The sequence below is a fragment of the Petromyzon marinus genome, chromosome 58, assembly GCF_048934315.1.
Source record: "Petromyzon marinus isolate PM22_M1 ecotype Great Lakes invasive population chromosome 58, UKy_Petmar_22M1.pri1.0, whole genome shotgun sequence".
Classification (NCBI taxonomy): domain Eukaryota; kingdom Metazoa; phylum Chordata; class Hyperoartia; order Petromyzontiformes; family Petromyzontidae; genus Petromyzon; species Petromyzon marinus.
This window is the reverse complement of record NC_133724.1, coordinates 10,122,011-10,129,434: the sequence shown is the minus strand read 5'-3', so window position 1 is coordinate 10,129,434 and position 7,424 is coordinate 10,122,011.

Here is a 7,424-nt window from a genome sequence, read left to right as displayed (position 1 = left end):
AAGTATGCAGACGACTGACATAATCTTGGTGATTACAGTATAATATGATACGATACATACGTTCAATGCATGTTAAAAGTTTTATAGCAGATAGGATTGTTTCCTGAAAAAACTTTATATGAAATTGCAGTTCATATAGGTAGGCTAAGAATTTACCTTGTTTTTTACTTTAAATTTTACTGTGCAATACAGTATTGTAATTAATAAATACATACAGTATATAGTTTATACAGTACGGTACTGTAAATTGCTCTGTTTTGATACATTATCACCATTCTTTAAGACTCCTGGGTAGGCTAGGCCATTTTCGACTTACGATATTTTCGACTTACGATGGGGTCGTCGTAACGCATCTCCATCATAAGTCGGGGACTACCTGTAGATGCCTTCTTCAAGGTATCAAGTCTGCATTAACCACATATAGTTGTGGCAAAATATGCAAACAAACATGCTCTGATAATAATATACGTATTGTCTTTGAAGCTGAATGGCCTACACCAAAGACAGCCTTTTTAATAGCCTAGTCTCACCAGTGTTAGACTAGATTAATTCAAAAGGCGAATCGTACAAAGACAATGCAAGTCGCAGAAAACTTATAGCTCTGGTCGAGCAGTTATATGTATGGGACCTTTTGCCAGTATAAAAAATTCTGAAAAAAATATGTTTTACCTTTTTATTGCCAGAAAAGGTAAAACCTATTCTTTTTCCCCCATCATTTTCTTATATTGGCAAAAAGGTCCCTTAGATAACTCGCCTAGTATACAGGAGGTCGTGGGTTTAGATCCTGACCTGACGGAAATTTGGAGTTTGCGCGTCTCTCTCTCTCTATCCGTGGTCGCATGTATTTTTCTTCAGGTCCTCCGTTTTTTCCCATTCTACATTTAAAATCAACATCACGAGTTTACAACTATTTTGCTGCTATACATTTCCAGACAATTAACAAGTTGGCAGAACTATCATTTGTGATAGCCAGGTCACTTCTGAAAAAGAGCTTTCCGGCTCAGTGAGCCTTCCCTGCTAAAATAAAAACGCTTCGTTTAGTCAATGGTAGTTTGTTTCGAATGTTCTTCCAGGTGTCGCTGTATTGCACCGCCGCTAGTCAGGCCTACTCTGGGGTTAGGCCATGATCTGCATCATCGAGCGCCGTGACCCTCCGACAGCACCCAAGTGAGTCTGGGTGTGCCGGGAGTTGGTGAGACAACATTAGCTTGGGGGTTTGGTTACTTATTCACCCAGAAAGGCCACGCAGAAATCAAAAGACTTTTTCAACGGTTTTATTTAGCTTCACTTGTGTTTGTCGTGGTCAAATCTTGTAATCAAAAGTTAGTCTACTTCCTGTTGTCCAATCAATTAAAAAATTTGCACACGTACTCAGATCCGGTGACAATGCATGCCTGTATTAAAATCGGCATCAATTAATCAATTAATTGCCTCCTTTCAAGCAATTACATTTTTTCATGGACGGCATATTAATAATATATATTTGTGTAGGTGAAAAACGCCGCGGTTCCTAAACTGTGGAATCGGCTCGCAAAAAAGCAGGTCCGCGTGTCTCAGGCACGCCTGCTGTGTGTGAGCTCAAGGCCCGACTTATCAAAAATTGGCAGCCACTCTTTGACCCAACGTCATTTGTCCTAAATTCGTGCCAACAAAATATGGAAACCTACAAATCAAACAAAAAACAAACAACTAGGGTAATGACAAATGTTCAGCAAACAATGGATCATGGCAAGACAAATCGAAAATAAACTGCAACACAACGAAAGCGACGGCTAGAAAAGGCTCAGAAAAAGTACGACAAAAAGCGTGTTAATGAAGATGAGCAGGGAAAGCGCGCCAGACTTGAGAAACGACGTGATCATTTGCATGATCAAACAACAGAAGGACATAACGTCCGATTGCAACGAGACCGTGACCATCATATACAATCAAGAAATAAAGAAACACCACAAGCTCATGATGCTCAATTACAATGTGTGCGTGAACACGTCACAATTCAGAGTTGCACAAAGACTTGAAGCACGTTATGTCATATTACAGCGAAATCGTAAAGATGAATCGCAACGTCTTCAAGCACTCAATGCTGACATGACAAAGTTTGGCAATGCAATCAATACATTCTGTGATCAATTCTGTGAATTCTGCACCAAACGCTCCTATCCAAATCAGATTTACAGAGTACGACGTAATGAAAATGTATTGCACTATCTACCTAACAAATTGTCATCAAAGCAAACATTGCAACGGTGTTCACGTTGCAAGACACATCAGCAGTAACAAAGAGCTGCACCGCCAAAAGCTCAATGGAATTATTTGGATCCTGGTGAAATTCCAGATGTGATTCGAGTCTCATCACAGCCACAACAACGTCTATTATCAAGAGTTATACAAATTGTGAAGATAATCAAATTCAGTGGAGTCTTCGGTCAATATGGCTTCCGTAGACAGGCAGTGCTCTTTGCTATGGACATCTTTTAAGTTAATGACACACTTCCACGAGCTATGGCTAATACTGGAATGGTTGTCATCACAGAACATCTTGGGAATCTGAACATCACACGTGAATTCTCTATAAATTGTGACCAAGTTTACAATGCACTAAACTGGCTAATTCAAAACAATCCACTTCATGGGGATGTAACAATCAATGAGCTAACATCGCTGATGTACAATCAGTTGATATTTCTGCGCAACAACCAGTGGAGCACATTCCGCCGCAAGAACCTGCAAATGCTTACATGCCAATCAATGAAAGATGTAGAATTGTTCACGCTGCAAGGCATCAAGCAAATGAGGGTGTGTTTACATGGGGAAATGCAGGTGTTTAATGTTGTGCAATGGTGTTGGCAAATACTGTAAGAGCTGCTATACTGCCACCAAGCATATTGACCACAAACACATTGAACATGAACTTGATTGCGGGTGATGAAATGTATGAAACCATTCGATTGGCCAAACTTGAGAATGTAGGATATCCAATGACAGCAAATGGATATCTGGAAGTCAAACATTTCGATGTGATAAGAAACGACTTCATTTCGTTCAACAACTCTTTTTCAATTGCCTATGATGAGGAAACACTACTCGTTGGAAGTCTACAAGACTCAGTCAATGAAGGCGATTCACAACGAATGACTTTGGGCGATGCATTTAATGATTTGTTTACAAATCATCAGGCTGGCATACTAATAATAGGATCCAAATGACTAGGAATTTTGCATTACGATAACATACTATTTCACTGATTCACATTAATGTGGTCAGAAAGGTGCACCGGCAGGCAATGGCAGAGCATGCATAATTGAGTGTGACACAATTGGAGAACTTGAACGAATATGCAGACAATCAACAGGATCAAGAAATGTTCAATTCACCATCAACTTCATATATGTTCACCCAAAAAATGTCATCGCCGATTCATGGGTGCGAGAACAAGAAGATTCATCATCACATCCGCGACACGCAATGCAAGAAAATATGGCACCACAAGTTGAATCGATGCCTGTACAAACATCAGTCATGGCTTCGATAGATTGTGATCAGCCAAATGTGGAGGAGCACTACGAAGTCTCTGATAATACTCACGAAATAAGGTGTAAATCAACCAACAACATTGTCAACGAAGCACATTAATTGAAAGCAGAAGCGTTTGCATGGTTCTACCTCTTCCCAAATGGAATCAATGTACTCAAAGAACAGAACCTGTCAAAATCACTCCATTGGACTACTTTCAATTCAGAATTCTTGGTAGTGATAAACGATTTCAACGAAACAACTACCTCTTCTATGCATTATCAATGTTCGAGTATTACAACATCAAATCTAACATCTCAGCTTGTGGAAAGAAGGTTCAAGGACAAGATGGTAGAGTAGAATATCTTCACCTCTACATTAAGAACCTTCGAGGATCAGCTACATATTGGCAAACAGCGCTGAATGAATTGATCGGACAAATACGTTCAATAGGACCACCAACATACTTCGGGACATTCAGTTGCAATGATTTGAATTGGCCTTATATGCGCAAGGCACTCTTAATAACTGATGAAAACCCCGATGAAAATCCAAATGAACTAAACTTATATGCCACACAACGATTGATCGAAGAGTATCCTGTCATAGTCACTGGACACTTCATGATTCGATTGAATGCACTTATGAGATTCTTGACAAATAATCATGAAGTGTTTGGTGGTCGCTTGAAGGATTACTGGTGGCAAATCGAGTTTCAAAATCGTGGAAGTCCACATCCACACATGCTGGTGTGGATAGAAGATCATCCCTCATTCAATACACTTGAGGAAATCTATCAAATTGATCAAGTGTGCATAGCAAAAAAGCCGGACGAGAGTTTTGAGCTATATGAGCTTATATTCTTGGTTCTTTCGGTAAAGTCAAGTGGAAGGGAAACAATAAAATAATATTTTATATATATTATATAATTGTTTCCCTTCTACGTGACTTTACCGAAAGAACCAAGAATATGAATCCCTGCAGTCACGAAAGCTTTAAATCAAAATCTATATGAGCTTGTGAAAAAGTGTCAGGTTCACCATCATACAAACACATGCAAGAAGAATTATGACGACTCATCAATGGTGACAAGTTTGTGCTGAAACCTGCATCATCTCTGAAACATCTGATAACTTCATTAGCAATGGTGGTCGCATATGCTTGCTGAAGCGACGATACGAAGACCTATTGATTAACAATTACAATCCTACACTACTCAACCTCTGGAACGGAAATATGGACATCCAGCCATGGGGATCAAATGAGTCAATCGAGTACTACATTGCTAAGTACATTGCAAAATCTGAACCTACAGAGCTTTCCCCAGGAATCAGGCAAGCAATACCACAAATTGGACGTGAAGAAAATGATGGTGTCGTGCAAACTGTTCAAGATCTGCATGAGAATAATGAAGGAGTGACAGGTTTCAGCTAGTGAATGTGTATTCCGATTATGTCACCTCAAACATCGAGCGAGTTTTTGAGTCAATAGTCAAAAACCCGAGCAGCGATACAGTGTTGAGATTAAATGACCAAGGTCAGGCATTTGGATATTGCGCCAACATCTTTGAGAGATACGAAAAGCGTCCTTTGAAATATCAAGATATGTGCTTGGTAGAGTTTGCAATGTTGTTTGAACCACATTACGCTAGAACAGAAGACGATCTTCAAGTTAATATCGATGGGGATGGATATCAAGAGGTACACATCTCTGCAAGAGGAAGAGAGATAATCACGCTCACTGATAGAACACAAATACTCAAAATAAATGTTCCAGCAGTTGTTAGCGTGCCATACTTTGTGCTTGCAACAGATCATGAAAACTACTAATACAGCCTTCTGGTTCAATACAATCCATATAGAAGTGAACAAGAGCTATTTCAAGGATTTGAGACTGCAAAGGAAGCTTTTCTAGCAAATGAACAACAGCGAAAACAGATGAGTGAACATATGCAAGTGCATCATGAACGTGACAGACAACTCGAGAATGCATTCAATCAAGTTCATGCACTCAACATTCTCGAACAAGCTGTACCTGTTGAAATGGAAGATGAAGAACAAGAGGTGCCAGATGTGCCAATAGATGAAGAACAATTCCAATTGGCACGTAGAGCAATAAATGTAGGAAAACAGGAAATGTTTAGAATTATCATATAAATCTTCTTTGGTTCTTTTGGTAAAGTCACGTAGAATGAGAATAAAATAATAAATTGATAAAATAAAATGACACAATAATATTCTCACGACGTTTCGGCCACAACACAAGCGGCCTTCATCAGGTGAAGGGGACGAGACTGTCTGGAGGACAGCCCTGGAGTGAGAAAGACACGCTGAGATCACGACCATTAAGCTGTGTGAGAAGAAACAAAGCACCTTGACAAAGGAATTAGCATATAATTTAGCATTGAAATGGCTGAGGCAACAGCAGAGGTTAGTGTAAATGCGGTTGGTATTACCTTAGAGTCGCGGCATCTCTTCAGGAATGTGAGATACTCGATTAGTTGAGCCTTCTTATCCCGGAGTCTGTTGAATGATCTTAAGGTGGTGTGGAATCCCTCTCCTTAGAGGCGGTTAAATTTCGATTTAAAGCTTTCATGACTGCAAGGATTCATCTTCTTTGGTTCTTTCGGTAAAGTCACGTAGAATGAGAATAAAATAATAAATTGATAAAATAAAATAACAATAATATTCTCACGACGTTTCGGCCACAACACAAACGGCCTTCATCAGGTGAAGGGGACGAGACTGTCTGGAGGACAGCGCTGGAGTGAGAAAGCCACGCTGAGATCACGACCTTTAAGCTGTGTGAGAAGAAACAAAGCGCCTTGACAAAGGAATTAGCATATAATTTAGCATTGAAATGGCTGAGGCAACAGCAGAGGTTAGTGTAAATGCGGTTGGTATTACCTTAGAGTCGCGGCATCTCTTCAGAAAGGTGAGAGACTCGATTAGTTGAGCCTTCTTATCCAGGAGTCTGTTGAATGATCTTAAGGTGGTGTGGAATCCCTCTCCGTAGAGGCGGTTAAATTTCGATTTGAAGCTTTCGTGACTGCAAGGATTCATCTTCTTTGGTTCTTTCGGTAAAGTCACGTAGAATGAAAATAAAATAATAAATTGATAAAATTTATAAAATATTTTATTCTCATTCTACGTGACTTTACCGAAAGAACCAAATAAGATGAATCCTTGCAGTCACGAAAGCTTTAAATCGAAATTTAACCGCCTCTACGGAGAGGGATTCCACACCACCTTAAGATCATTCAACAGACTCCGGGATAAGAAGGCTCAACTAATCGAGTCTCTCACCTTTCTGAAGAGATGCCGCGACTCTAAGGTAATACCAACCGCATTTACACTGACCTCTGCTGTTGCCTCAGCCATTTCAATACTAAATTATATGCTAATTCCTTTGTCAAGGCGCTTTGTTTCTTCTCACACAGCTTAAAGGTCGTGATCTCAGCGTGGCTTTCTCACTCCAGCGCTGTCCTCCAGACAGTCTCGTCCCCTTCACCTGATGAAGGCCGTTTGTGTTGTGGCCGAAACGTCGTGAGAATATTATTGTGTTATTTTATTTTATCAATTTATTATTTTATTCTCATTCTACGTGACTTTACCGAAAGAACCAAAGAAGATGAATCCTTGCAGTCACGAAAGCTTTAAATCGAGAGCATATAAATCATTAACAAGCAATTGCAAAAAGACCCTGAGAGTGAAGACTCTCCTTAACGCTTAAGAGTTTTCATCACTGGTGGAGCTTGAGTGGGCAAAACATTCCTACTTAAATTGTTGCAAAGTCAAATCAATCGTTGCTTTGCACGGAAAGCTGTAGTAGTCTGTGCGTTAACAGGAGTCGCTGTGCACCTTATCGGTGGATCAACTATTCATTCCGCATTGAAATTGCCTGTTCAAAGA